The sequence below is a fragment of the Bidens hawaiensis genome, unplaced genomic scaffold (genome assembly GCF_021521415.1).
Source record: "Bidens hawaiensis isolate Kalapana, Puna unplaced genomic scaffold, B.hawaiensis_p1.1 tig00017563_1, whole genome shotgun sequence".
Taxonomy (NCBI): domain Eukaryota; kingdom Viridiplantae; phylum Streptophyta; class Magnoliopsida; order Asterales; family Asteraceae; genus Bidens; species Bidens hawaiensis.
In genome coordinates, this window is record NW_027492653.1 from 238974 (window position 1) to 260656 (window position 21683).

At 40.5% G+C, this 21683-nt stretch overlaps 2 pseudogenes across 1 annotated transcript; both read left to right on the plus strand.

The window, feature by feature from the left end:
* Window positions 1-1454: 1454 nt before the first annotated feature.
* On the plus strand, window positions 1455-15040 carry LOC143554152 (protein NRT1/ PTR FAMILY 2.7 pseudogene; annotated as a pseudogene). Its single transcript, XR_013138941.1, has 3 exons — window positions 1455-1565; window positions 12207-12728; window positions 14198-15040. The product of XR_013138941.1 is annotated as a protein NRT1/ PTR FAMILY 2.7 pseudogene (transcript).
* Window positions 15041-16691: 1651 nt separating this feature from the next.
* On the plus strand, window positions 16692-17610 carry LOC143554135 (putative membrane-associated kinase regulator 4 pseudogene; annotated as a pseudogene).
* Window positions 17611-21683: the final 4073 nt, after the last annotated feature.

Genomic DNA, 21683 nt, shown 5'->3' on the forward strand with positions numbered 1-21683 from the left:
CATGATAAACGCTTTTAATCAAACAAGAACATGGTACCATGTCTTACACCCTAAACAAGCAAGGAAAAAACCGTAATTAGACTTAATCTCAAAATACATAGAATAAAATTAGACTACCTTTCATCAAGCAATTGTAACCATTCGTACTAACCTCTCTTAGCATCTCAAACACTAAATATTCTCTATTTGAAAAGAAGTTCATATTATTCTTGAAACTATCTACGTAACTCATCAAACTTATGCAACTTTAGAAATCTAAGGCATTGATAAACTTAATAAGAAAATCTTTATGATAAAAGAGAAGAAGCCCGAAGTCGATGCTTCATTTGAGTCACTCTTAAGCCCGCTCCGCTTAATTATAATAAGAATGCTTTCACTTTATTTGTGATGCTATATGGCATTTATGATAATATGATATGAACGTTTAAAAATTATGCATGTATGATTTACCAGCTTGTTCTTATGTTGTTTTTTTCAATGTTTGTGATAATTTACCATGTTAAAGCTACTGAATAGAATTTGAAGGGTCCTACGTTCAAATATAAAGTCGTCGTTAAAAAAGGAGAGTATATCTTTTCCGCTATATATTGTTGGCAAATCTTCTTTTAACAAGATCTTTTTTTCTTCCATGTTGCTCATAGTCGTAGACAATTTGCATTTGATTTTGACTCTCAAGGAGACTAAAACCACTAGGTACGTACGAAGGCACAACATAAGTATAAGTGCTAAATTAATAACTAAATTAAAAAAAAGTAAAGTTTAATTTACTTTTCTTTTTTATTTTTACCGTGCCACTACTTTTCAAGTTTTACTCCTAAAAGATTTTTCCCCCTTTTTTGTGACTGCCTAAATCGTAAGGCTTATTGTTATGGTCTCATGCGTAGGCACCATTTTGGCCACATCACCACTGTTGATGGAATCGGCGCCAAACCGTCCTAGGAAAAGCTAGAGACACCACCCCTCCTGGTAACATGGTGGTGCCCATGAGAGCTCAAAGTAGCAGGTTCAATTCATTTCGACCAATCATGTTCTTTCTTTTCTTATTTTTTAGTTAAACCACATAGCACTTATTAAATGGTGAGTTAATTAAAGCCCGCTGTCTATTTGAGATTGATGTGGCGCTAATGACTTGATGTGGCGTTTTAATTAGCCTTTCTCGTTAAACGATATATCGGATAGCCTAACCATAGAACATACTCAAACTTAAACCAAATCCTATTTTCTAATCTAAAGATTCGGTGACTTTTCATTTTACGCTACAAACAACCATGTTTTATGCTATTGGATTTGACATCTCATTAAAATATAGCCTCCCATGATGGGGAAAAAATCATTTTTCAGATGTCTTAATAGTTACTTGTTTTCGCTTTATTCATAAGAATATCGATATATAATACGTCTACAATTCTATATATATTATCTACTCCGTTGGCACATTCTCATTGAAAACTATGAAGAATGAGAACCAACCAATAACTGAAAGATGTTAAGGCAAGTGAAGGCAAGCAATATCTTCATCAAACATAGTAAACGAGGAGGATGGACTACCCTCCCTTTCATACTAGGTTACCCTCTCTCTCCAGTCCACACACACGTGCGCGCGTGTTTGTGTATGTTAAGAACTCGTTGAGTTGTAACTTGTAAGAACTTGAAAGAACTCCACTTAATAATATATATATTTTTTCATGTGTTTTGTAAGCTAGTAAGTTAAATCTAAAAAACATTTATGTTGATTGGCTTCGGGCATGGGTTTTAACGAATATGTAAACATTCTTTACTCTACAAATTACACTGTTCATAGATACACACAAGCGTTCGTTACTTTTAAAAGTTGATCCGTGGATATTTTTTTTAGATTTAACTTACTTATATGACATATGATTCTTATTTTTTTTTTTTTTAATATTGTCAAGTGGAGTTCTCCTAAGCTTTCACAATTCCTAACATTAACGTAGGAGCCAAGAGGCATAAAAAATAGACATATAAATTGATACTGATTTATCTTTTTTTGTTCTAATGTTATTTTAAGTTGAAAAGGTTAACTCGTTGGCTTGTTTGACACTTCAATTTGTTTACAACCCTTTTGAATATATAAGAATAGGTTACTAGTTGTGCTTAGGTTATTTGGCACAAATATATGTCATGTTCAGGTTCACCAATTCAATCCACTAGCTCGATTAAAACCCTACAACCAATAACTTTAATTGCAATCGTACAAATATCTAATCAACTTCTCTATGATGTAGGAAGCATGTTAACTTTAACATTGGCAGCCGGAGGATGGATAGGGAACCTAATTGTGTACCTTATTACCAAGTACAACGTTAAGAGCATTGATGCCACGCAAGTCTTTAATGTTGTACTTGGCTGCTTGAGTCTCTCCTCTTGTTGGAGCTATTCTCTCTGATTCATATTTTGGCTCCTTTGTTGTCATCTTCGTTTTCTCCTGTGGGTCACTGCTGGTACAACGTTAAGATCATTTATTTGGTTAAAAGATATCTAATACAATAAACTTTTATGGATTTATAGGTGTTTTAAAGACGTGATTGGACTTCTAGGCATTTTATTGTAGGCCAGCTATATACACACTGTCTGACATCTAATCCACATCGTTTCAAACGGTTGTCTGGATAGAGGTCGGACGACTGTTTTACCTAAAAAAATTCAAAGTTTTACCACGTATGGTCAAAACAGCCGCCTAGATATCTGTTAAAAGACCGCGACTGATAATTTTCTAGGTTTGATCCCTTTCTGGTCAGAAAGGGCCGCACGGATATTGTTCAGACGATCATTTTGACCAATAATTTTTAAAGTTTGAGTTTTTTGGTTAACATGACTTTGCGAAGGGACGTACATGTGAAATCAGATGGGGTAGTGTAGCTCATGCATGACCCTTTTTTTTTATTCAAGTTGTACAAATAGGCAATCCGCTACATCTATGAGCGATCCAACAACGTTTTTTTTTGTTCGCCAATGTGGCAAGCAAACATAGATAAGGATTTGTTCCTTTTGACTGAGAAACTCATGGCGAACGGTAACTGAAGAGGTAGGTCCCAGCAGAGCCCAGTTGGACCCGCAGGACTCACCTTGAAGAGAGACGTCTGCGCAGAAACCAACTGGATCCGCAGGACCCACCATGCTCAGAGACGTGACGTCCTTACGCGCAGTACGCAAGCTGTTCCCGCAGGAAATGCCTCCCAATGGTGAAGTACTCCGCCTGTTCCCGCAGCTGCGGATACAAGCCATCAGGGAAGGCCACCCGCGCAGCAAGGCTACACGCACAAGGCACTTAGCTCTCAATAATTCAGTAGTCACCTGAAGGAATGAGCAAAGCCGGGAACAATCCCGCACAAAGGCGGGAGGGGGAATACTCCCGCCCAAATGAGCCAGTCCGTACGATACTGGAGGATCTTTTGTACTGTACCTGACGAGGTATGGGCAAAAGATCTGACCAGAGATACGACAGCTCATTGACAACAGTATGGCGAGCAGCATGCTCTTGTACTGTATGTCACTATTAACCGCTGCCTACTCACCAACTCCTGTCATACCACGTGCATAGCCTGCAGTTGGTGGAAAAGGAATAGTACACAGCAGGCCTGGTCACTGTCAGCCGCTGCCTACCCACCAACTACCAGCATGGCACGTGCGTAGGCCACAGTTGGTAGAACAGGAATACTATTCAGCCGGCTACACCTTCTTGGAAACCTACCTTCGGCTATAAATACCCCAAATGGTATGATCATCTTATCTTATCTTGTATCTTATATCTTATACCTGATATCTGCTCTAGCAATCTCTTAATATACACTTATATTCAAGAGCAATCTAGTCTGATTCTCACGCCGGAGGGTGGTCACAAGGAGGTACCCCCCCCCTTCTCAGTGACGAGCTCACGGTGTCTGTTTTGCAGGCTATCAGAAGAACCATCTTTGCCGGATCTAACCCCTCGTGGGAAACATCTATTTAACCCCCAGATTATCCGTAATCTGCCCGGGGTCAATTAGTGTTTCTTCATTGGCGCCATCCGTGCATAAAAGCTAGAACTTCATTTCTTTTCAGTTTTTTCAAACTTCTGGAAAGATGGTTAAAGAAACTCCGGTAACCACAACCCTAGCTACTGGGGGGAATACCGGCGACTACACAGTTTTTACGAACACTACCCCGGTTACCCAAGCCGGGGCAAGTGCAGTAAATTTTACAAACACTACCCCAGTTACCCAAGCTGGGGCAAGTGTAGTAAATAATCGCTCACTGGGATTCACCGATACCCAGTTAGAGAGACAACGAACGAGGCTCCCCCGCCAAACACTCGATGAAGTTAAAGCGTGGGCGGAAGCACGTCAAAAAGAATTCCAAGCTGAGTTGGATGAACGCTTACGTTTACTCCAACAGGCTGATGAATTCGTAGGGTACTTTGACGATGATTCGGAGGAATCCGATAGTGACGCAAACCCTCGTCATAGGGCGAAAGGGAAGCGTAAGGAAACGGACTCCCAACCGAGAAGGCATTTTGGAGAAACCTTCAAACCAAAAAACGCGGGTGGAAACCCACGTGACTTCTCCAAAGCATTTAGACCAACTGCGGCAAATGCGGGAACGTCCAAATTTGCAAGGGACATTGCGAAAGCAATCGCCCCGAAAAGTGCCAAATAGATGTCCAACATCGGCACTTACGATGGTATATCTGACCCAGACGATCATTTAAACAGATTCATAGCGGGGGCAACCGTCAGTAATTGGACGGAACCTACGTGGTGTTACATGTTCCAAATGACGCTTGTTGGGCCAGCTAGAGCGTGGTTCGATCGTCTACCGGTCAACCACATCTACGACTGGGCAGACTTCCAACAGAAGTTTAGCCAACACTTCAGCCAACAAAGAAAGTATACCGAAGAGCAATGGACAATCCTCAATTGCATTCGAGAGGAAGATGAATCTTTGCCAGACTTCATCACTCGCTTCAACTCAAAGAAGCTAAGTCTGGGTAATATTAGCGAAGATCTTGTTCGCGCTGCTTTCATCCAGGGCGCGAACGACCCAGAGCTCATCCGCACCTTAACGGGTAGAGATGGCATGCCATCCACATGGGATGCCATCATGACAGCAGCTAAACGCTTTGCGGAAACGGAGAAGCAACTGGGTAGAGATCTCCCCCAGAGCACAAACCTCTACACCAAGAAAACAAGAGAAGACAACGTCCTTACCGCCCGACTAAACAAAAAGCGGAAGCTAGGCATTTGGCAGTCAAGGGTAAACTTTGACACCTCATCCGGCTTGCAACATCGGTTAGGCGGAAGGGATAACGTACAGTCGAACCAGAACTCCAGATGGACGCCACTCACCAAAAGTGTCACCGAGATATTCGCCACTGAGGAGCTCCCATGGCCAAAGGCTCCAATAATCCGACATCGTCACAATGCTGATCGGAGCAAATACTGTGACTTTCATAGGACAAAAGGCCACAACACTAAAGAATGCACAGACGTAAAGGACATCGTCGAAGCATTTGTCAGAGATGGGACGCTCGCGCACCTCGTGGCGTAACGAACGCTGAGCAGGCTGACGCGTGTAGAATCCCAGTTGGGGAAAACACGAATAAAATTGCAGCTTCAATGTTGGAGACTACATACTGCGTAAACAACGAGATCCCGAACCAGGTGCATATCGGCTCGATGGCACTCCCATCCCAACAACATGGAAGGGAGCTCAATTACACAGTTTGCATGTAGATCAATTCCAAATTTGTAAAGAAAAGGCCCAGTGCCACTTCTAATGGAAATGATTCTCCTTAGAACATCGATGCTGATGATCTTACATTTATACTTATGAACTTTCCACACGGATATGCCGATCTTCACCGCATACATAAGTGTGAAAGAAAGTCGTTGCGTGGGGAAGGCGGCAAAACCCGCATAAACCCAAAAAACGGCAAACCTTCACGCAGGTCAGTTAAAGGTAAAGTTCAGTCATCCCACTAAATGAAAGTGCCGGTCTATCCGCACGAATCATGATAGAGGAAACTGAACACTAACCTATTAACAACCGCGCGTCGAACGGTTAATTTATTCAACACTGATGTGCCGGTATTCACCGCATAATTACGTGGAAAGTCGTTGCGTGGGGATGGCGGCAAAACCCGCATAAACCCAAAAAACGGCAAACCTTCACGCAGGTCAGTCATAGGTAAACTTTGGTCATCCCACTAAATGAATGTGCCGGTCCTAACCGCACAAATCATGATAGAGGAAACTGAACTAACCTATTGACAACCGCGCGTCGAACAGTTAACTTATTCAAAATACTTAGAAAATTTCTAACAGAAGGATGAGGAAAACCTCCACGCAGGTCAGATGTAGGCAAAGTTTAGCCATCCTACTAAGTGCAAGTGACGGTCTTACCCGCACAATCACGAACGAGGAAGCAAAACTTCAACCTATTATCTACCACGTTCAAAGGTTAACTTATTCTAAACACTTAGAAAATTTCAAAGGAAAAGATGAGGAAAACTTCCACGCAGGTCAGATATAGGTAAAGTTTAGCCATCCTACTAAGTGCAAGTGACGGTCTTATCCGCACAATCATGAAAGAGGACGCAAAACTTTAACTTATTATCTACCACGTTGAAAAGTTAACTTATCTAAGTACTAAAGAAATTAAGTTAAATCAGAATATGCGTGAAATAAACAAGGCAAGGGATTGGCAAATAATCTTTATTCCATCGAAATTCAAATATTACAAAGATTGCTGGGTACATACCCGCATACAAAAGAAGCTATACAAAAATAAAAATCTACTCTAATGGTGGAAAGGGATCTTCAGGATCAAGCTTCAGGACCACTTCCACTTGGACCAGCACCATCAGTAGAGTGTGGCGGTTCAAGGAAGGTCTTTAGAATGGCTAGCCCATCATCAGCAGCAGCAACTTCGTTCACCTTCTCCACCACCGGATGCGGGAAGGCGGCATACTGATTCACTGCTTGGTCATATACAGCTTCAGTATCAACATCATATAAAGGGAAGTTGGAAGGCGGGATGCCTTTCTCAACGAACCCTAGACCAAGCAGGAAGCCGACCTTTTCCCCATCCTCGTGAGAAGCGTTGAGGGCTGCGCTCATGGCATCGTCGTATGATGTGTCCGTGAAGACTCGATGCACAACCTACAAGAAAAAATACAAGTATCAAATCCTTTTCTAGTTACAAAGAAAAGCGTGAAGACATTATGAAGCTAAGCTTACCTGCGACAACGCTTCTCGAAGAAGCCATTCCTTGGTAACCAAAGCTTCCTGGAGGGCAGCTTGAGCTTGGTTACGGGCGCGTTCGGCTTCACTTTTGTTGAGGTTGGCAAGCAACACTTCTTTAGCCGCAGCCTCTTCAACGCCCTTTAGCTTCCGCTCAGTGTGGTCAAGCACCCCCCTCTGGTCCAAGATCTCTTGGAGCTTCTTGGCGTCTTCCATCGCCAAGGCATCATGAGCCTGTTGGAGCACCTCTAGTTTGCCTTTAAGTTCCTCATTCTCGAGGCGTAGAGGCTCAGCAACAGCTTCAGCCTTGGTGGCCCTCTCAGTTGCGTTCCGTGCAGTTTCCTTAGCCAGCTGAAGCTGTTCGTTAACAGCTTGGGCAGCCTTGGAACGGGCCTCGAGCCGGGCCTGAACTTCAACCTCGAGGGCCTTGAAGGCCTTCTCCTTTTCCGCAGCCACTGCGGTAAGCCTCTTGTTCTCCTCCCGGACAGCCCGCGCCTGAGCTACTTCTTGGATGCGAGCTGCTTTTAACTTGTCGTTTTCACGACAAAGCAGCTCGACGCGCGGCTGCATCCGGGCCAGGAGAATCCGCAGCTCATTGGTTAGCCTACCCTCCTGGTAGCCAGCCATTGCTTCCCCCAACGCACCACTGGGAGCTGCGTGACGAGCCCACTCCACGCACTTCACAGGCGTGCGAAGGGTTGTTCCTCGGCGGATGTTCCAGCATGGAACATACACTTCATTGGAATCCGACACTGCAAAAAACAAAAAGCAGTTAGGAAAAGATGATATATAAAAAAAAAAGGCCAAAAGAACCCTACGCACCTGTATGGTCGACAACAGGCCGATAGCCGCCAAACCCATCACCTGAACCCAAGGGAAATCCATCCAAGAGGTCAGGCAGATGGGAAGGAGGCAGAGGTTGGCGAGAAGCCCCAAGCATACCTGTAGGATCGGCCGTAGCTGCCGACGTCGGAGGAGGCATAGAGGCCGCCGCGGTAGAAACCAACGGAGGTGAACTCACCGGAGGTGAACTCACAACCGTGGTCGCCGCTGCGGAAGTACCCGCAGAAATAGTCACCGCCGGCTCAGTGAAAGATTCAGTAAATATGGCACTGACAGCCGGCGGAGATGTCATCACAGTTGGAACAGTTGGCTCAACTGGGTGAGCAACTGAACCAACAACTGAAGCAGGCGTAGCCGCCTGGGTCATCGCCTCAGGTAGGTTGACCAAGCCTACCGTCATGGGTCCGGAGGTGCTCCTCCCCGCTCCACCCTGGAATGCGGTAGCATCCACGTCTGCACAAAGAAGATATAAGTATAATGGCGGAAATATATGAAGTTAAAAAGTAAAGGAAGTTTGTACTTACGGGTTTTCTTGAGCCTAAAAGTGCGAACAGGCGGGGACGAACCCGATGGAGCCGGCCTCTTCACGCCGCTCACCGTCGTTGTCCTGGGCTGCTCGGAGGTGACGGTCGTCTCAGCCTCCGGAGCAGTGGTCTTATCACCACCAGGGTTCCCCGCCACCTCCTCGCTCTCGGTCTCTGAATCAGACCGATGCACCGGATCGGCAGTGGAGGCAACCTTCGCCTTCCCCTTCCCGCCGGCAGCCTTCTTCCGCATCAACGGAGGACCATCTGCGGATTCCTCATCAGAAGATGACAAGATTAGAGGAATTCCAGCAGAGGTTTCAGCATTGAGAGGTCGAGGGTTGAATAACGCCTTACCTGACCGCGTGGCGCTCAGAATAGGGTGGCCTGGCGGGTAGACCTCCACAAACCGATCCCTCGTTTGCTCCAAGATGGGCAACTCGTTCTCATCGAGAGCACGAGTACCCATCCGAGCGGGACCATCACTCTCCCGCGGCTGCAGGAGAGACTGCAAGTCGTTCCCCTCTGAAATAAAAGAAACAAACCAGTTAGAAGACAAACCTATATAAACAAAGAAGACAGAGCATACCGTAAGGGACAGAGTTCAAACCGTATTCGAGGACGATGGGAACCTGTGACGCCTCCTTCCACACCCGGTTCATCCCAAGCATCACCATCCCAGACTCCGCAAAGCGGTATACCGGAGTCTGGACCCGGGAGATCTTGGCGAACCACTCCGCCTCCTGGTAGTTGAGGGCGTGAAGGGCGGGGAGTGCTCTCCCATTCTTAAAGGTCATCGCAAGGGGGACGACGCGAGCGGAGATATAAAAAAACTCACGCTTCCACGACCGAAGACTGCGCTCGGTAGCGCAGATCTTCAACCCCTTGATCCGATTGACCAAGGTGTACCACCCCTGGATGCACCTCCAGGAGTAGAAGGTCATCAACCGATCTACGTGGGGCTCCACGCCCAGAATGAGGCACACCCACTCAAAGTGGCGGATCTTGGCGATCGCCATCGGGTGTACCTCCGTCAAATGCACCCCGTGCCTCTCCAAGACACGGTATACAAACTTCGTTAATGGGAACCTGAGATTCCCATAAACGAAGAATGCAGCGTACACCCCTATCTTGCCCTTGGGGGCATCATACACCGTCTGGTGTGGCTCCGGAAACTCAGGCTCGAACGGCTCGAGCATGAACTTCCGGACGATGTACTGAAAAAGCTCAGTGGGAAGAGCACACTGGCATTCGCCAGCAGTGCTCTTATCGTCTTTATCAGACGTAGACGTCGGGATCTCGACGTGCACGTCAGATTCCTCGGCAGCAGCTTCGAAATCGTGAGTAGAAGACATGGTTTGGAGGTAAAGGAATGATTTCAGGAGAATGCTTGGCAGAAAGTATTCGCCGGAAATCGTTTACAAGAAGAGTGAAAGTGTGAATTACAAAGGACCCTCTCCCCCTTTATATACTCATCGCAATTAATGCGATGAATTTAATGCGGAAGAGAGAGAAATCACAGGTGCAATGAAACTATGACACGTGGCAAAGTGCAAGCTGGCAACAGCTGTTGAAAGGACGCGTGCCATTAATTTCGTGGCCACGCGCCCGAAAAATCGCGCCCACGCGCCTGAAAAAGCGTCTGGAATGACCATGTACTGTCACGTCGCCATAACTTCCTGCACGTCCTGACACAGTCAGAAGAAACCGTCGGACGACGTTTCAACAGTTTGGACTGTTCTTATCCTTTCACCAACTCTTCGAATTTCAAAATTTCAAAAAGATTCAAAAGTAAGCGGGAAAATACCCCTTATCTTGGCAACCAAGTAACTATAAGACGGGTGCGGGTACAGTGTAAAGGCAAAACCCTTCACATACTTAGCACCCGCAGGGAATTGACGCCAGGAATACCTTGGAAGTAAAGTAACCGTAAGACGAGTGCGGGTACAGTGTCAAGGCAAAACCCTTCACATACCTAGCGCTCCGCAGGGAATTGAAACCAAGAAGGATCTTCTGGGCCATGCTTGCGGAAACGGGAATAACATCCCCGCATAGCGGGAACGTCGAGAACTATATTGTTTGAAGCTCCAAGATGGAATTGGTGGTTTTAACATAATTAATCACTATGTTCAAAACTACCAAAACCTCATGGAGAATCCACACAAGTGGGACTCAACGCTCCTGACTTGCGAGGAGGTTACAGACCTACCCGCATCATACCCAAAGATCAAGCAGGAAAGTCGGGAATTTCTGCAAGTGACATTAGGACTTCCGCGGGAAGAATCCCCGTGGAAAACCTTAAAACTAAACCCTTTTCAAAAACCCTTTGCTTAAGTCCAAAATTTAACCTCACTTATTAAACATTCATGAGAAGAACATTGGACTGGGGGGACTTGAAGAGGTAGGTCCCAGCAGAGCCCAGTTGGACCCGCAGGACTCACCTTGAAGAGAGACGTCTGCGCAGAAACCAAATGGATCCGCAGGACCCACCATGCTCAGAGACGTGACGTCCTTACGCGCAGTACGCAAGCTGTTCCCGCAGGAAATGCCTCCCAATGGTGAAGTATTCCGCCTGTTCCCGCAGCTGCGGATACAAGCCATCAGGGAAGGCCACCCGCGCAGCAAGGCTACACGCACAAGGCACTTAGCTCTCAATAATTCAGTAGTCACCTGAAGGAATGAGCAAAGCCGGGAACAATCCCACACAAAGGCGGGAGGGGGAATACTCCCGCCCAAATGAGCCAGTCCGTACGATACTGGAGGATCTTTTGTACTGTACCTGACGAGGTATGGGCAAAAGATCTGACCAGAGATACGACAGCTCATTGACAACAGTATGGCGAGCAGCATGCTCTTGTACTGTATGTCACTATTAACCGCTGCCTACTCACCAACTCCTGTCATACCACGTGCATAGCCTGCAGTTGGTGGAAAAGGAATAGTACACAGCAGGCCTGGTCACTGTCAGCCGCTGCCTACCCACCAACTACCAGCATGGCACGTGCGTAGGCCACAGTTGGTAGAACAGGAATACTATTCAGCCGGCTACACCTTCTTGGAAACCTACCTTCGGCTATAAATACCCCAAATGGTATGATCATCTTATCTTATCTTGTATCTTATATCTTATACCTGATATCTGCTCTAGCAATCTCTTAATATACACTTATATTCAAGAGCAATCTAGTCTGATTCTCACGCCGGAGGGTGGTCACAAGGAGGTACCCCCCCCCTTCTCAGTGACGAGCTCACGGTGTCTGTTTTGCAGGTTATCAGAAGAACCATCTTTGCCGGATCTAACCCCTCGTGGGAAACATCTATTTAACCCCCAGATTATCCGTAATCTGCCCGGGGTCAATTAGTGTTTCTTCAGTAACCCTTATGACTCTCAAGGGCGAAAAAGGGAAGAAGTCTAGGATGAAGTACTTGAGGCCAAGTTTGCTTGCCACCTCAAAGATCTGTGTACAAATTTTCAAGAAATGCCTAAAACCACTTATCACATCTCTAAATCTCCTATAAATCCATTAATTCCTAATCAAACTCATGGTATTTGTGTATTTTGTATGTATACTCTTTTCTACTAATTATTGTATTTTAGGGTGTGACACTTATGACATTAACAGCTTCGTTTCCATCCCTAAGACCTCCAACATGCACAATCAACTCACTTCCATGTGAGTCTCCATCAAAGCTTCAATATGGAGTTTTATACACCATTTTAGGGTTTGCTTGTATTGGGATTGGTGGCACACGTTACACCATTGCTACTATGGGAGCTGATCAGTTTTATATTCCAACAGTGTAGGAATCTACTTCAATTGGTACTTTTTTGTGTTTTATGCTGCTAGTGTCATAAGCACCACCGTCATAATCTATGTTCAAGATAATGTGAGTTGGAAAGTAGGGTTTGGGATTTGTGTTTTGTGCAACACAGTTGGTGTGATCTTGTTCTTGTTGGGTAAAAAGTTTTATCGAAAAACCGAACATAAAGGAAACCCTTTACTAGCATTGGTGGAGTTATTGTTGCAGCGGTGAGAAAGAGGAAGGTTTCTTCAAGGAATCAAGAGTATAACTATGATATCAACGACAAATCTATTACAGTTCCATCTAAGAGTTTCAGGTATATATTTGTAGTTGTTCATTCAATTTCAACCGAACAAACGATTGCTCACGAGCAATTAAAGGAAAATGATTTTCTTGTTCATGTCCGGGCCGGCCCAATAGTAATGAAAACTAAATCCCTAGCTTAGGCCTCTAAAAATTTGAGGCCCATTTTTTTAAAAACTTTTTACCATAATGTTCATATTAATATGTAGTTTGCTGTTTTAATGAGTTACCAATGTGCAGTCTAGTGGTATGCTTGCCTTTTTTCCATGAAGTCATGTGCTCGAATCTTACTTTCTTACTGGCCATCCAATTTATCTTTCTTATCCTCTTCATAAACAATTTTCCTTGTGTGTGTGTGTTTTTTTTATACTTCTTTTTTTCTCTTTTAATGCCGTATAATTTAATTCTAACATTTGTTTCCTACTTGATTAGAATACTTAATTTGATTTAAGAAAAAGACTTTATCATGTTAGTCATTTTGATTGTTTCTTTTTAAAGTGTTTATTATTTTCTTTTTTATGATATACATCATCGACTCTCATAGCTCATAACCAACAGACATTCACGGGTCAAGGTTGCAAAAGTTTGATTGTTTTCATCCATCTTTCACAAATCAAGGTTTTATTTCCATGATTCAAGATTCTGTTTAGTTGATTATTGGCGTATTTTTTTTCTCTTTTGTTAGATCTACTAAGTTACTTATCTTGTGGTTGTCGATTTTCTATCAGAATAGCTAAAATGTCCCATATAAAATCTTATTACTTGATTTTACCATATTTAGATGTGTGATGATCATAAGCAAAAAATTATATATTTTGGAAAAAAGGCCCCATGTATTTTAATTCGCTTTAGGCCACCAAAAAGGTTGGGCCGCCACCGGTTCATGTTAGTTCGTTAATAGTAGCAATGAACGATAAATTACAACACATAAATAAACTAGTTTGTTAACGAAAGGGGTTTATTTAAATTCATTCTTTTAAGTTCGCTTATTTATTTATTTAAATTTTGTAGGCATGTTACAATTTTGTCTAGTTTATGAAATTAAAATATGATCACCAGCTACAATTTAGTCTTGTTTTAATAATTTTTTTAGGCATGGCATAATGATATCATGTTTACATTAAATTGGTGTTCGATTGATTATATTCATTTAAATGTTTGTTCATCTATGTACAATTATGTTCTTTTAATTTTATGTTTGTTTTCATTCATTTACGTTCGTAACCGTTTGTTTATTAATGAACGGACGTAAACAATTGTAAACGAACGAACATGAACATAATTCAATATATGAGCGTTTATAAACATAAAAGAATAGACATGAGTCACATGACATGAGTTCATCTTTGTTCAACTTAATAAATGAATACAATACTTTTGTTCATGTTCGTTGTACTAAATGATTAACTAAATGAACAAAAACTTTTGTTAATGTTCACTAACTAAATATCTAATCAAAATGATATATTTGATATCATGTAGGTTCTTAAACCATGGTGCTTTGAAGATTGAATCCGATGGTTCAAAAGCAAGATCATGGAGCCTAGTTACTGTACAAGAAGTGGAAGACTTAAAAACCGTAATTAAAATAATGCCACTATGGTCCTCTAGTGTCATGTTAAGTGCCATAGTTGGCATGTTTAGCAACTTCACCATCCTCCAAGCTCTATCCATGGATAGACACCTTGGTGGCTCCAAATTCCAAATCCCCTCTTCTTCTTTATTATCTTTAGACACCTTAGCTACAAGCATCACAATTTTCATCCTCGATCGCTTGATCTTTCCCATGTGGCAAAAACTAACTGGTTGGTCTCTAACACCCCTCCAACGAATAGGGTTGGGAAATGTACTCAATGTTTTAGGTTTGATGGCATCTGCACTAGTTGAGGCTCGAAGGCTACACATGGCTAGAGACCACCATTTGATTGGTTAAGCATGGGTGCAGCCACCATTGTGCCCATTTCAGCATTATGGCTTTTGGTTCCTTTAACAATAATGGGAATAAGTCAAGCATTTCTTTTTCCTGGACAAATATTTTTATACTATCAAGAGTTCCCAACGTCGTTGCATAGTACATCCACTGCTATGATATCATTGTTGGTTGCGGTGGGATTTTATTTGAGTACCGCGATTACAGGTTTGATTCGGAATAGCACCAAGTGGTTGAAAGATGACCTAAATGATGGTAGGCTGGATATAGTGTACTGGCTATTGGCAGCAATAGGTGTGGTTAATTTTGGGTATTTTCTTGTTTGTGCTAAGATGTTTCAGCACAAAGTGGACAAACAAGATCAAAGTGTGGAGATCAATGTTTCAAGTTCTTGATGAAGAATAATAAAGAGGCTAGAAATGAAGATTAATAAAGTGGTTCTAATGTTAATTTAAAACCTTGGATACAAGATAAGACTTGCAACGAGTTAATTAATTAATTAAATAATGAATTTGTTGCAATTGTATTAAGGTGTCATCCTCTCTGTATGACTGAGAAACCATAGTAAGATCAAAGATGATCAACCTTGAATGTTTCATCAAATCATTAACATAAACCTTGTAATCCAAAACACAAACCACTAACTGATGAACTTTTTTCTTAAGCGATTCTTTTTTTTTTTCTTTTTCTTTTTTTACTTTTCCGGGGTCTAAGTCCAGAAAGTAAAAGAAATTTGTATTAAAAAAACTAACCCACAACATAATCATTATAAATCTAAATTGGTTACATTTTTTATAAAACATTGCATAATAATAAACATTGCATCACTAGGTTTCTAGTGATGCTTTGACTAAGGCTTTGTTAGCTGGATAAACCGGTTTATACGTTCTGTTATGTGGTGTTGTACTTATACTTTCTAACATTTTGCTAGCTGTCTTTAAGACTATATTATAAAGTAGAGTTGAGAAACTCATTTAACTTATTATTATTATTATTATTATATAACTAACTGAAGTGTAAGTTTGTGATCACCTCAAGGTATATAAACACTAAGATGAAAACTAGAGTAAACCAAGGGGACCTAACTCTCACATAGTGGGTGGGTTATCTTAAAAAGAAAGTAGTGGCTGGTTGCCTTATCTTTTCAAAGGCAGTATCATTTGCTTGGACTACCTTGCTTTGAAATTTGAACTCTCTCGTTGATGTCACACACTCCAAGTTGACCCTTGATCACCACAAAACACTAAGTTTTTTTTATTGATTTTAAGATGTACTAGATTCCTTAATTTAGGGTGCCAAAACAGGTATAAAGAGATGCAGTGGACCCTTGAAGTAGACATTCATGGGAGGCAGCCTGCTCCACACGCATCCTATAAATGCACATTGCTTAAGGCTTTGCTAGAGAACAACATATTCCAACTTGTAGTTTAATGAAACTTTCTTTTTTGGTAAGATAATAAACAAGTATTAATATCACAAGCAGAATTGACACACATTTCTTCTAACAATATTTTGCACATCAAGTCCAATTCAAGCAGGGGTGTAAATGAACCAAGCCACTCGTGTGAGCTATTCTATATCAGTTGGCAAGAAACTCGAAGTGAGACCGGGACTTTTTACCATCTTTTTTTTACAGAATTTGAGATTTGAATTCATATCCTCATACATTATACCAGTTAAATAAATTAACTAGTATAAAAATTTAACAAAACATTATTATTAACATTCTAAGTTCAAATATTATAGAATATTACATTAATATAATAAGTTATTATGGTCCATTAGACCCTCAAAATAGGAAATGCACCAAAAGACCATCAAGGTCACAAGAAAACATCTTTTGCTTATGTGCCATTGATGTTAGTATCATGTTCCACACTCATACTTGTAATCATCATCAATAGATATAAATATTTTAATAATACATACTTTTAACGTCTATATTAAGGTTCTATGCAAGAGCTTTAATTACCACAATTGAATCTCTAAATTCTTTCTAAAGCACCCTCATAAAAACACCATATCCTAAATCCTTATTTTCTCACAATGGCGTTGGATTCGTTTTTAGGTTCCGTTTGCTACAACGACGTCGAAGAGCAAGAAGAAGAATACATAGACATGGAAGTAAGCTATACAAATTCTTTTCGTCACTTGACTACAAGTGAATTCGAGTTTCAGATGTTTTCAAGCTCATCAGACAGAGAGTTGGTCACAAATTCTCCGGCTGATGAGCTCTTTTATAAAGGAAACCTCCTCCCCCTTCATCTCCCACCGCGCTTACAAATGGTTGAAAAGATCCTCCAAGACAAAAACAATGAAACTTTTGACAAGTTCTTCGGTACCCCATTAGGCTCGAGCCCCTACGCTACCCCTATATCCAATACCCCGTTTAGGTCATGCAATGTTTCGCCTTTGGATTCTTGTCAAGTTAGTAGGGAACTCAATCCAGAAGATTACTTTCTTGATAATATTACAACCGAAAACCATAAAAAATCTTGGACCAAAAAGCTTAACCTGACTAAACAATCGTCAATGGGGTGGTCGAAACTAAAGTCTTTCTTCGGTAAATCACACGGCTCAGATTGTTCTAGTCGCAAATTTGCAAGAACTAGTGGAAAGAAAAAGGAAAAACACGATGGTAACAACAATACTAATAATCGTCATGGAAGATTACTATCCGGTGCAATGACTTCCAAGAGGTTTTCTACTACAAACCCTTCGAGTAATGCCAACCGCTTCAGCGAGTTGCAAGTTCACCATAGAAGCACCAACATGAGTTTGGAGGTCGAAAACCAGATACAAAGTGCAATTGCTCACTGCAAAATGTCACAGCAACAATTACATTCAATTAATAAGATAATAGGTGACATGGGTTTTTGCTAAATATAAGTTGCTTCAAGAAGGGTATGTAATGTGATGGTCAAGAAAGACAATGATGCATTGATGTATAAACCAACAATCTTTTATTGATATCTTTGATGTATTTTGTTTTGTGTGCATAGATTAAATAAATAATCATAAAACTAGATAGTTTTTGTTGGTTTTTTTTTTCTGTTGGTTTTGCGCAGGGCCGTCTCGTGGGCAAGTTAAATAAGACAACGGCTTTAGGCCTCCAGTTTTATAGGGCCTCAATCTTAAATAGGGGTTATATATTATGGGTTTTGAAAGTAGAGTTTTTACAGAATTAGTAACTCATTGATGAGACACAAGCCAAGAAAGATCGTCTCATATCAATTATCACAGCATATCATTCATATTCTATAACTTTTAGATACTTTTGGGTGCTATATGCATAAAGAAAGGAGAAAAAGACCTCAACATTTGGTTGGTTTTAGGCCTCCGAGGCTGTTAAGCCGGCCTTTTACGGATGCATAACATCGTCATATTCACTTTTCATGGTACGTCATACGCATATAATTCTTTGACTTACAATTGTGCAGATTTATATATATAATTGGTGAGTTGCACCGCATGATAAGATGGGAATTTATGCATGTTTATCTACCAGCAAACCTATTAAAAGTTTAAAGCACATGTAAAGGTCATTTATGATATCAAAAAATACTTTAATAATAATAAAAATAATAAATATCATTAAATCTTAATTGAAAAAACATTAAAACGGAAAATGGAAGTTTGAAATCTTCAACTTTAGCAACCAAAGTTTAAAAGATAAATTGAAAAGTTTTAAACTTTCAACTTCAGCCACCAAAATTACTTGTTTTACAAACTTTAGCCACAAAAACAAATTTACATTTTTGGCCAAAGACTTTTAGCATTTAACTTTAGCTAAAAGACTTTTATCTGATAGTACTATAACAAAGCAAATCAATATCGACCCAGTTATCACTGCGTCCATGTTGCAGCACGTTAGTTTGAATTAGCTACAAAGAGAGGGTTTGGATCCTTTTGGTTTCCAACGAGGTAATCATATAGGCGTTAGGGTTCCTCACGATCAAGCAACCCGCTGTAACATGCGTGGTCTCCAACTAGTTCTTTATTAATTTTTTCAAAAACTGTTAGCACAGTAGTTCATTTTCCACCTATAAGATGTACATAAAAATTTAATAATTTTACGTATTGATATTTTTCACCCATGTAATACACAAGTTCTAAGCCAGTATTAATACCAGAAAAAGATGATTGTATCATGGCAATAAGAGCACCTACCACGCATCCAACATGGATGAATCCGGATGCCCATAAACTTCACGATTTCAATCCTAAGCATTGTGGCTCCTGTCCTAATTCCACCTTGTCCGCCCCTCAAGTTTGTATTCCTAAACTTGCAATGGATCTGGTTTGTCGGTCCCCCTCTCACATATGTATATACATATATTATACACATACAAATATAATATTTTTTAATGGAGTTTGTGGATGTTTGGTGTTGTAAAAGAAAGTTAAGGTTTTTAAGAAAAAAGTTTGGAATTCGAAATGATAGTTTGTGAAGACAAGCATTGCTGGTGCTCTAAGTAAGAAAGAATAACGGTAATCATCTAAACTCTAAAGATGATTATATGAAACAAAGTGTCTAATGAATGTATTTTCATATCTACAGATAGTTTTAAACTTTAACTATAAAACTTAACATTAAACAATCAAAGTATCAAGATCCAAATGCTATTGACATTAAAGTAAAAATATAAATTGAACACACCTAAATAGGGGGCTTAGAAACAGGAGGACGTGAAAAGAAGAGCGGCGGACTTGGTCTGCAATAGGCTGAGCGGCCATTAACATTAACAAAAGTGGTCAAAATCACGAAGAAATGGAAAAGTGGTCGTGTCCGGAAAATCTAATAGCCTCTTGTTACACTTTGACTTCTTTCTTTCTATTTTATTCCTTTTTCCTTTTTTTTTTATATCGGCCCAACCCAAACTTTATAAAATAAACTAAACTATCGTTACAAGGAAGACATTAGCAATGATCAAAAACCACCAAAACCACCCAACGAAGACAATTGAAACAAAACACAAAAGCAAAAAACATCAAGCTAGCGTTTAGTATGAGGTAATGGAATGAATCATTCTAAGGCTATGTGTAATGGTGGGCTACAAAATGGGAGCGATTTTTGACACGTGACGCCACGTAAACAGAGGAGCGATTTTCATTTTAGGGGTGTAATTGTGTTATAGCTCCATCACATCATATACATATAGATGTGTGTGTGTGTGTGTAGGAGAAGGATATTTTGAGATTCTTGTTGAGTTTTAAGAACTTAATAACTTCATTTTAACCACACATTTAATTAAATAGATTAGATTATACGGTTGAGATTAAATGCGATTAAAAAATTAAGTAGAAAAGAGAATAAATATGTGCAGTGATTACACTAATTTAAACGTCCATTACACCTATGTAAAAAGTCGACTCGGTGCGTAAAAAATCATGTAATCTTCTTACATACATGTAACTTACAAAACGTACACGGCGATAAATATTCGTCACCCCCCCCCCCCCCCCGGGGTCGCCCCTCTTATTGCCGGGGGGGGGGGGTGCTCCCTCTAAAAATCGCCCCTTGTCGCCCCATTATACATGGTCTAAGAGAATGCAATAAACAATGCTTGGTTGTCTTGAAATCCCACTAGAGAACCGGTCACTACAACATAATATTAAATCCCCGCCACATCTCCCAAGTAAGACCTACGCTTTTTCTCCTGTGCTTGACAACAAAAAACTAAGAGCTTTGATTTCTCCAACCATATTATTTAAATTAGGCGACTTACCCTCAAACACCAACGGGTTACGAGCCCGCCAAAAACATCGAATTGCAGTTAAACGTACTGAAGGCCTTTGCTTTCTTCTTTGGTAACGAATATTATAACCGATGTAACTCCAATAAATCTTTTAATTAAACTACATTTAAATCACACTTAAATAATTTGCACCTGTAAAGATTTTATATTCTATTTATTAAACTTCAATAACTAAATTAATCCTTACATTTATCAACATGTATATCTCTTCATAACATCCGAAGGACACATTATCATATTAATAAATAATTTTAGTGTAAAGTAAACTCACTTTAAAGCATAAAATGGAAGACAAACCCTGATGATTATGCCTTGAATGTTATTAATATAATCATTTAGGTGACCCCAAATCATAAAGTGAGTTCAGATGACAGGGCAAAATAACCCGAACCTGACGGGTATACCCAAAATCTGAAGCATTCGGTACGGGTATATCCAAAGCCCGACAGGTATTGGGCCGGGTATGAGATTAGTTTTAAAAAATTTTCACGAGTACGGGCCGGGTATGGAATTTGGTGATACCTGGCCCGATTACCAGAAAAGACATACCTGTTTACCAGAACCACAGACTTGAAATAAAAACTCGAAAATTTTTTATTATTAATTTCATTTTTTCTTAACCTTTTGTATTTAAGATATGTATTAAAAAGTATTATTTACGTTTTATATGCTATCAAGTTTATACATAAAGTTATACAGAAGTTATAGTATTATTATTTATTTATGTTAACGTTTATATGGATGTAATGCGTCATATTTTAGTTTCTAACAGTTCATATATAAATAAAAATATATACAAGAATTATAGTGGTAAAAAAATCTATTTAAAAATCCTAACGAAATATTTTTTAACAATCTAATGGGTATACCCGATACCTGACGGGTAATTACCCGACACATGCCCGATGGGTAATGGGCCGGGTATGAAACTGAATTTTATAACTAGGTACGGGTACGAGATTAGCAATACCCAGCCTGAAACTGGTGCGTTGCCATCCCTATCCACACCGTCACATATTCTGATATTATACGTGATTTAACTTTTACATCTAAACAGTAATAATAATTGGCTGTTGGATTTGCTTAAAAACATTAAAGACCATTTAATAATGCATGTCACCGTGACGTATTAAATAAAGATTTAAGACGTCATCAATTCAAAACAAGTGAACTTTGCTTATTTAAATAAAGATTTAAGACGTGACGTATATTAACTTATATACTTTTAGAGGACATGTTACACTAGCAAACATTTTTATCTAGATTCTTATCTTTTAGC